The sequence below is a fragment of the Ursus arctos genome, unplaced genomic scaffold (assembly GCF_023065955.2).
Source record: "Ursus arctos isolate Adak ecotype North America unplaced genomic scaffold, UrsArc2.0 scaffold_8, whole genome shotgun sequence".
Classification (NCBI taxonomy): domain Eukaryota; kingdom Metazoa; phylum Chordata; class Mammalia; order Carnivora; family Ursidae; genus Ursus; species Ursus arctos.
In genome coordinates, this window is record NW_026623100.1 from 54,202,184 (window position 1) to 54,212,827 (window position 10,644).

Sequence of the window (10,644 nt, forward strand, 5' to 3'; positions counted from 1 at the left end):
AGAGTTCATTCGAAGGTTCCATCTCCCCACTTCTGCCCAGGATGACGGCCAAGTTCTCTTCTAGCGGCAGTCTGCAGGAAACGGCCTTTCCACTCCAGCATGTTTTCACACTAAAACGACAGTTCCCCACCCTTTAGATACTATATTTCAGAAAATTGGGGGAAAGAAGGAAGACTCTGAAGCAATGATGGAAAATGCTCATTTTTTTCAAACAGAAGTCTGTTAGACTGCAAACTTTGTCAGGCACTGGCAGCAAGACCATGTCTGCACAGCCCTAGTCACCTCTGACCATTTTCCTTTAAAGTGACAGAATTAAAAACAAATAAAAAAATATGTTCTCTAAAGTGTCATAATAGAAGCCCATGTACAAGTAGTTAGAATTTTTAAAACATTGTATGCTGAAAAGAATGCAAACCTCCCTTGAACAGACTTAGTGTGAAAGCATATCAAAGCAATATGCGTTCACCATCCACTTTCTGGAATGAATTAAACAGCAGCCACTTTTCCTTATAAAATGTCTGTTTGGAAGCCAGTGCTGGAAACACAACACACTCAACTGGCAGGTCTTAGAGGTGATGGGCAGAGGGACCGGCTGCTGAGCAGACTGACCAGCCCGACCAGCCCAATGTCTGCTTGCCCCCCCACCCCCCGCTCGCATCTGAGGTTCTGCTTAATGAAAGTCAAGAACTTCAGTGAGCAAAATCTGTCATGGGGACCAGTTGGAAGCATTTACAAATGAACCATATTGAAAAAAATCCAAGTAGAAAGACATCACTGCCCTATTTGACTCTGGCTGGAAGTTGCATGATTACAGGGTAAAGCCAGTACAAGCAGGCGTTATTAAGTGGAGTCAAGACCGCAGTCTGCATATTTCAAGTTTTCCCCGTTCAAACGGGCTTCTAAGGGAAGGTCTGGATGGACACGTATCATGTGCTTGTAGTGTGGATGTAACCACCCGGCAGCAAGAAGTGCAACTATAGTCTCTATCTGGGGCATGTGTTTGGTGGGTTTGTTTTTGTTTTCCCCATCTGAACTTATGTGTGTGTGCAGCTTAAAAATTAAGTTATTGATTAGCAAGGAAAAGAAATGCTTAAAATCTGCTAAAAGTGTTAAAAGAAGGGGGGGTTAATTGAAGAGTTGTTTTATGAATGAGGCCAAGATAGGTCATATAGTTTAACAGAAACAATCATAGGCCGCTGAGACAAACCTATCAAGTCAGCTACTTACTAACTGTGCAAACTTGGACGTTGCTCAACCTCTGTAAACATCAATTTCCTCATTTATAAAATGGGTTTTATGGAATAAAGTAAGGTAATATATATAAAACATTCAACATCTGTCTGACACATAATACATAGTTATGTAATTATATTTAGTGTAAGAATGTGTAAGGCATCATTGCAGCTTAGAAGCTGGACATGATGTCTATTTGGGGACATTTGGCATGATTTTAAGACATTTGTTTGCATTTTTCACAATATACATCTCAAGAGAGCAGCAAATAGTGCAGGGAAGGACTGATTTATTTATTTTTAAAAATTCGAATGTAGTTGACACACAATGTTATATTAGTTTCAGGTGTACAGCATAGTGATTCGATACGTTTATACGTTATGCTGGGCTCCCCCCAAGTGTAGCTCCCATCTGTCATACAACACTATTACTGTATCATTGACTGTATGCCCTGTGCTGTACCTTTTATTCCCATGACTTATTCATATCTTAACTGGAAGCAAAATGGAAAGTCTGTATCTCTTACTCTCCTTCACCCATCTTGCCCCTCCCCTTACCTTGCTTCCCTCTGGCAGCCGTCAGTTCGTTACCTGTATGTATAGGTCTGATTCTGTTTTTTGTTTGCTTGTTTTTAATTTTTAATTTGTAAAAATTTTTAAATTATTTATTTTAGAGAGAGAGAGTGCACAAGTTGGGGGAGAGGCGGCGGGGGGGGGGGAAGCAGACTCCCTGTTGAGTGGGGAGCCCAACTCGGGGCTCGATCTCACCACCTAGAGATCCCTAAGATCATGACCTCAGCCAAAACCAAGAGTCAGGTGCTTAACTGACTGAGCCACCCAGGCGCTCCGTAGAATGAAATGATATGGTATTTGTATAAATGAAATGATATGGTATTTGTCTTTCTCTGTCTGAAATATTTCACTTAATATGCTCCAGATCCATCTGTTTTGTCACAAACAAGAAAATTGAGGCAAATCTGTTCATTTAAAAATATTCCATATATATATATATATCACATCTCCTTCATCCATCCGTCTACGAATGGACACGTGGGTTGCTTCCACATTTTGGCTATTATAAATAATGTAAAAAACACAGGGGTGCATATAAGGAGTGATTATTTAAAAAAAAAGAGTTACCTTTATAAATAAGATGAAACTAAATGAAAATATTAATGCAAAGACATGCCTTCTTTGGTTTGGTTTCTCCTGCTAAATTAGGTGGTTCAAGTGCGTCTCGTATATTGACGGTTCTTTCCCAGGCAGAAACAAAGAGGTATGTAGAGCATACAGTCAGAACGTGCAAAACTTTTACCTTGTTAAGTTCCATGCTTGTTAAATTGTCCTCCTAAGCACTCCGTCTTGAGAAATTCTCACTAATCTGTTTTAAATTCACACATTATTCTTTCCAGGTGGGCATTTACTGTTTACTTTTACTGTGAATTCTGTCACAAGATAAAAATTGGCTTGAACATGTCTCTTCATTTACGGGCACTTAATATGACTAGGTAGTATGTGTTGGGAGCAGGAAGGGGTAGAGGAGGGATCAGGCATAGACTCTCAAAACTGAAAGAGGAGGGTGTCATACTGGGGAGAAAGATCTGTACGTAGAACAGCACAGGGCATAGAATTCCAATCGATGTGCCACTTCCATGAGATTAGGTCAATTCAAGTGGGGATGATTCTCAATTTATACTGAATTCCTTTTCTTTTGATTTCCATGGCCGTAACATATGGTGTGTCTCATAGCCTGTTTCAGGTTACTCAATTATATTGGTTGCCTATTTTTAACATAGCCATTTATATAATTCTTTCAAGAGCTAGGAAGCTACCTCTGAACACTGTAAATAGTCAAGTGGCCTTTGATTTACTAGACTTCCTAGATTCCTTATCACTTGGCAAATATATAAAACAGACATTTTCCAAAGAATGAGAGCACTGAGTCTTATCCTCCAGACATTCCTTCCCTTTGTTAAACACACCCACGGGCTCATCTGGGACTCTAGTGACTCTTACCTTGGTAGGAAGATGCCTCTGGATCTCAGGAGTGCCCCCCTGTGGCTGCTCTGCAGTATAACTGAGCTTTACCGAGTCTCCTGAGGCTGGCTGGGGGGCTCCACCAAGAGCAAAAACCCAGCTGAAAATTGAAGCAAATCTGTTCATTTAAAGATATCCAGCAGTAGGAAAAAGGCCTTGATCATGCATAGAGGGGCTGAAATGGACTAGTGCTTTGTGTCAGATTTTCTCTCTCTCTCTCTCTTTTTTTTTTTTTTGGTTTTTCGTATCATGTACAACACTTGCCTACCCAACTCCAAAAACAACATTCTCTCACAGCAATTGCCAGGGAAAAACATGAGGTGGAAAAATCAGAGTAACGTCTTCCCTTAGGGCGAGATTATACAGGAAAAGTCATTGGACAACTCCCAGCCTGGGCTTCATAGGTTGGCAGGAAAAGCTGTCATTACCTTAGCGTTGTTGGGAAATTTAAAGAGATAACAGATGTGAAAGGCGCAGAACAAGACTCGCACATAGTAGGTGCTCAATGAATGGAATGGTGGTGGTTAGCCTGGGGCCCCCCTCATTTGCACTCTCTGCTGATTCACCTGGCATTGCTAAATCCAAGGGCCCAGAGCTTCTGCTTGCTTTCTAATCCCCTAGGGAGAAGGCCTGGAAGGCTTCAACTTTTCTAAATCGGAAAGCTTAGAGGAAGCAATCTCCCTGGACTGTAATGCTTGCAGCTGCGTTTTCACAGCTTTCCATTAAATTGCTCTAATGTTCGTTTTTCGTATCAGAGAAGGCGGGCTGCTGATGGAGAGGTGGCCCTCCGACTCCAGAACCTTGTGCACTCAGTAATTACTCAGATATGTCACAGTCTGCCTGCAAGCTGTCCCCATTCTACCTACTTTCCTTTTGCGTTGCTCCTGATTCAAGTGGTCCTCTTGAGGTCTTGGAAATGTGTCTTTCTCCAGCACTTAGACTTGTCAGAGGGAGGCCCGAGAGCATGGAAACTCTTCTCCCAGCTGAGTGTCTTTCTCTGGAAGGGAAAAAAACAAAACAAAACAAGCCAGATTCAACTCTAATGCACAGCAAAGTTGGTGCCCTTTTCACGGTGAATATATTTCAAGTGCATGGGCCGATCTATCACAAAGAAGTGTGAGACTCCCCTTCAGAAGATATAGGGCTCTGGTGTCATTTTGCATTCCTTTGTCCGTTTTCCCAGAGTGAGGTTATGGGCCACGGGTTCCGTTTGAATGGACGTCTTAATCTAAAACAGGTAAAACCAACCCTCAAGCCATGATGTCTCTAACAGTTTGATATTGAAATTTAGAGTTCAGAAATTGTTCTGGTTTCTTTTCTCGGATTGAAAAGAACTCCAGTAAGTACTGACTTAGTTTGATCTAAATATTTAGGGGCTTCCTTAGTATCCAAAGCATCGTGGCTACTTACTGTAGAAACTACGGGTCGTGAAATGAGTCCTCATGCACTGGCCCTGCTCCGACGGACGTTCAGCAGGCACTCGTATGCATGTTTGTTGGAGGAACAGATGACCGGTCATCATTGCACAATCTCTCTCCTCGAAGATCCCAGATTTAGAAAGATAATCTTAACCACCGTGGAATAAAGAGCAGAGCCTATTAGCTTAGCTTTTCTCAAATGGAGGATAGCACAAAATACCCTCTGCATTTCAAGTGTCTCCTTCCAGTCTGGCTAACTTGGCTCAGAAACACAAATGTAGCTCCTTTTCTTTCTAAGCGAGCCTAGAAAGTCTTGAAACGTGTGATGGTCGCACCCCACGTGGTCTTCTGCTCTTATTGGGTAATTACAGGCATGGTCTCTTAAACGCTCTGGTCTTCGGTTTGCTCCCGACAGGATGGATAAAGTGATACCGTGAGTAAATGTTAAAAGAGGCGCCTGGCGCAAAGATCGGGTGGCAGCTGTTTCCCTGACATTTTTAGGCCTTTGACATTCAAAGCGGTAGCTGCGCCATTCTGTTTCCTACGTAGAGCTTTACAGAGGGGGTGTCCAGTGGCTGGTGCAACCATTGTTCTTGTTAGCGGCTGTGATTTATGATGATACCCTTTTCTGCTCCGAGCGCGTGCCATGGGGAGGAGCTACGGGCGGCCTGGCAGGGGAGTGTGCAGGGCCACGGTGAGAGTCCAGGTCACACAAAGCCATTTTACTATTGAGGAAATGGGCTTTATTTGCAAATGTGAAATGGAATATAGACTTTTTACCCTGGTGTCTTAGTTCGTTTTCTAAAATGATATTCACAAAGACCTAGACGAGGCCTACTTAAATGTTGAGGTTTTCAGTTCTGGCTTTTTAGACCAAACTAAGTCAGTACTTACTGGAGTTCTTTTTGACTCGTGGAAAGAAATCAGAACAATTTTTTTTCTTAATTATGTTATGTTAGTCACCATACAGTACATCCTTAGTTTTTGATGTAGTGTTCCATGATTCATTGTTTGCGTATAACACCCAGTGCTCCATGCAATACGTGCCCTCCTTAATACCCATCACCGGCCTAGCCCATCCCCCCAGCCCCTCTCCTCTGAAACCCTCAGATTGTTTCCCAGAGTCCATAGTCTCTCGTAGTTCATCCCCCCCTCTGCTTGCCCTCCCTTCATTTTTCCCTTCCCTTCTCCTACTGATCTCCTTGCTATTCCTTATGTTCCACAAATGGGTAAAACCATATGATACTTGTCTTTCTCTGCTTGACTTATTTCACTTAGCATAATCTCCTCCAGTCCCGTCCATGTTGCTGCAAATGTTGGGTAATCGTTCTTTCTGATGGCTGAGTCATATTCCATTGTATATATGGGCCACATCTTCTTAATCCATTCGTCTGTTGAAGGACATCTTGGCTCCTTCCACGATTTAGCTATTGTGGACATTGCTGCTATGAACACTGGGGTGCATATGGCCCTTCTCTTCACTACGAGAAACCAGAACAATTTCTGAACTCTGAATTCTAGTGGGCTCATTTCTCCTCAATATTCACATAAACATTCTCTCCTCACCCTCTCCCCCTTGCTCTCTCTTTTTTTCTCTCTCTCTCATATACTATACATTGTTGCCTCTGCTTGAGGAAGTCATAAGGCATTGCTGCTTTATAGAACAATATCCGTAGTCAAAACTGAGACCATATAGTCCCATTGTGTTCATTTATGACTTTGAGTCTGCCCCAAAGTCAAGAGCAAGCTATAGGAAATACACCAAACTTTTGAGTGGAACATTGCCTGAATTGTAGAATTATACATAATTATTATTTTTTTCTATCCCAAATATTCAACAACATACATGTATTAATTTTACAGTTAGAAAAAAATACCTATATCTATCTGTCTGGTCTCACTGGATTTGGACACATTAGCAGATATTTATGATGAAAAAACTCCCACCCCTTCTGGGTTGGAAAGGTGACAAGCCAGTCTGTGGGCTCCTTCTTCAGAAGAAGAAGGTTTCACATGGCTGTCACAGGCTCTGAATTGGGCTTACAACAGATCGCCTTCACACCCTTCCTTGTCTCTGTGTTGAGGGTCGTTTGCAGAATTTGGAAGGACAGAAAGGTTATTCATATCCCAAAGCTGGGGGATGGCAAAGAAGAAATGTAAAGGGAATTAATATTTATGGCAGCCTTCTACACCCATGTACCTTACTCACACTATGTCTTGTAATACCTGTGAGGAAGGAATTCATTATCTCTGTTTTAAAAGCAACATTCACGTGCGTCTCTATGTCTGTGTGTAAAGCAGGTACATACGGGAACAGTGTTCCATTAGTATGTGCTCAGTACGTATTTATGGGATGAATTTTCTAGGAGTATAGATTTATATAACATGGAGCATCTTATATATCTGTATATCTATACAAAAAAAGTGTTTATAATCATATTCATCTGCAAACACGTGAACGATAGAAAGATGTCTCCTCTGAGACTTGCCAAATGCGGCCGGCACATTTTTCCTTCTCTAACGCCGCAGTGGAGTTCAATTCAAAAACTCCTCTTAACCAATCCAAATAATATCATTTTCCAGCTGTGGTGTTACACTGGGGCCAGTTCAAGTGCCAAAAGCCTAACCCCAAGGAAGCCAAAACAATCCACGTCTTGAACACTGAGAGTATTTTCCACCCATCATCACTACATGACACACTGTCTCAGGGGCCTCCTAGAGCCTGGGGAGTCCTTGGCTCTGCCAGAGACTCGGCCCAGAGCCTACCACACCATCAGCCCTTAACGAGTGCTACATAATAAGTATTCTCTGTCTCTGGGAGTACCCATTTCCTACTCATAATTTATGACCATGAGGGCTTTCTTTCCCCGCATATAATGCCATAACTATGTGCTCAAAATAATATACTGAAATCCCAGCCATCATCAGATAGCTTTAAATTCAGTCCTATCGATGGGTTTCCCAGGCTCTTGACTTGGAGGTGAACACTGATTTCACACTTGGCTTTATTATGAGCTTGGGACATTTGATTCACATGACATCAAAGTACAGAAGAGGTGAAGCAATGATTACAAATCGAAAAACTTTCCCTTTTTTTTATTATATTAAGGTATTAGTTCAGTTTCTAAAGTGCAAAGTAGTAATCCCACAGAATTAATAGATTTTGTGAGGAGACACATACTTGAAGGGAGAAGTTCAAATTTGATTTCATTTAGAAACTTGGACTAGCTCATTTGAAGACATAATAAAGATCCAGATATTTAAATCCAGAGCTTGGCTTTCTCCCTCCATGAAAGAATGCACCAGCTGTAACTGGTGGGGAGGTGGGCAGTATTCCCAAGGCAGCGCAGTGACTTAGTGTGGGGAGGAGAGTCAGGGACCTGGGTTTGGGTCCAGCCCCATGAACTTGTGTTCCTTGGACAAGTCATTTACCTTTTTGGACCTCGGTTCCCTCATCTGGAAGTAAGGAGCTGGAATAGACATTTTTTAGGTCTCTCTGCTCTGAAAACATGGTAGTTCGAGATTCGTTTGCCTTCTAGCAACAGAAAGCCCAAAGATGACAGGAACTAGAAAAATCTTCAGATAACCCGTGATCTCAGTATCCACCACCAGACAGCTGATGCTATGCTTCCACGAATGACAGGAGTAGGGACTGGAAACAGACAATGTTAAAGATAAGCAGTAAAAAGGTAGCATTTGGGCGCTTCACTTACCTTTAAACAAACCTCCTCTATGTTCTTTTATGTACGCTTGACATTTACTGACTGTTGTTTCCTATTCGGATGAAGGTTACCGATGTGGTTTTAGTAAGATTTTAGTCAGAAACTTCACTTTAAATAATTTAAAATTATCCTCCATAAAATTCTTCTTTTTTTGTTCCTCTTACAGTTCCATTAAGATTTATTTGGGAAACTATACGGGCCTCAATAATAGAATTGGGTCTTATGTTTTGGAACTGTTTCCATGGCAACAATGACAGGTGCAAGTTCTGGTGTATGCATATGTTCATTTAAACAGCTACTGCAATGATCACTGTAAAGGTAAATTCCATCGCAAATAAAACCTAAGTACCTACATTATTACTCTTAGGAGAGAAGGGCTTCTATAGCTAATGGTATATATTAATCTCCTCCAGAAGAAAAAAAAAATTCACACAAGAAATTCTTTGAACAATATTTGAGTTATTTTATATAATAGAAACACACTTAACTTCCTAGAATATGCAGAGTGAAGGAATTTGGAAGACTTACTGCAGAGCTCTGACTCGGGGGGTGTTGCCAGCAAGAAACAGAAGAGGAAGTTGGACATAAACAGAAAGTGATTAGGACAGCTTCTACAAAGGCCGTTCAGTTTGAGGAGAGGCATCAAGTCCCCGTTCTTCTATCTAATCCTACTCTCCTAATCTCCAGTCTCTGTGTGTGGATAGATGCCATCTAAACAGCACATCAGTCTGAATACATATACCTTGTCATTCCTTGAAAAAAAAGTTGGGAGACCAAGAAATAGTGATCTGTGCACATCCTCCAGCTCTCTTAAAATAACCCCCTTTGTCTGTAATCGGCGCCTCTATGTGCCTCCACCAAAAGTGGACCCCCTGCCTATATGCCCCTGATTCTCTTTGCCCTTCATTACTATCCTATGACTCAGTGCCCAGATAGAGTTGAAGTTTCAAAAGACGGAGCACAAATAGTCTTTTGGGTCACATCCAAGGTCTCCTCAGGGTGTCTGCTTCCACAAACCCCTAACTAGATTCAGACCCTTCCTGTACTTGACCTTTAATGATCTACCACCTCTCTCAATCCTTGCTTTACTCTTTGAACTGGACCCATTCATTGCCTGCTAACACCTTCCCGGCCGGCTCTGTCTTAGGACACAGCGCCCTCCTATGAGATTGTGAGCTCCCGCATCTCAGAAACTTTATCCTACTCCTGTGGACCACACCCCTCTAGTTCCTAGTCCAGTGCCTCCCACACTATAGGGGTCCCAGGCCAGAGCCCAGGGACAGCCAGCCCTGGCTCCAGTGTCCCCGTCCTGGGCTGGATTCACACTCAAACAGGAATGCTGAAGAAAAGAAACGGGTTCCCGAAGTGTAAGATGCTTTCGCAGGTGGCAGTGAAGGTGGCTGCTGTCGATGTAGGTGCTGCTGGCTCCTGATGACAAACGCACACACCCGACAGCAGTCTCACCTGAGGGCTTTGTCTTCCAAGAGAGATTTATGTGAAGGAGATGAGAGAAGATGATTGCCCAAAGCTCGGGGGAGGAGATCCGTGTAAGGAGCTCTGCAGAAGAATTAATGTGAAGAGAAACGTGAGAGTGCCAGATTCACAATAGATGGGGAAACCCATCTGAAGTGAACCCTGGAAGAAAAGAATGGGTATTTTGACCTTGAATCAAGGAGAAAGAAAAAGAGGGGATGAAAACATAGCATGGATACAGCCATTTTGAGAGAAATAGACAGTCACTCCTCCCAAGTGTCACCTGTGAAGATAAAGTGGGAAGATTTGGAGTCCTGAGCCAACAGAAAGATCTGTAGGTGTGTATCGGGTACTCCCACCAAAATCAGGTTAATGCCAAAAGGGAGAATGGATATTTTTCATTTCTTTTATGTATACATATAGTAAACTCTTCAAAAATTTAACTCAGTTTTTGTTTTATCTTTTTCATACCACCTTTTTCAGTTCAGGAAAGAACTGCGCCAAGAACCAGTACAACTCTTGCATAAGTGGCATTTCCTACTCTTGTGGAAATCCTGAGTATTCCTTATCGTGTGTCCTAAGACGCAGTGGACCGGGAAGAGTTTAGCAAGCAGTGGTGGGTCTGGTTCAGAGGATCAAGCAAGGTTGGAGAAAGCTGGGAGATCATTAAAGTTCAGGCTTGATTTCTACCTTCCCTCTGGGTTTGGTGATAGAGTCCCAGCATTTAACGACTTGCGCCTCAGAACGGGTTTGTTTTAAACT

The 10,644-nt window shown here is 42.4% G+C and overlaps 1 protein-coding gene across 14 annotated transcripts in view; it reads left to right on the forward strand.

Annotated features, from left to right (window-relative positions):
* SLC8A1 (solute carrier family 8 member A1) overlaps nt 1–10,644 on the forward strand; it is a 383,135-nt gene that overhangs the window by 244,332 nt on the left and 128,159 nt on the right. The window lies entirely within an intron of this gene.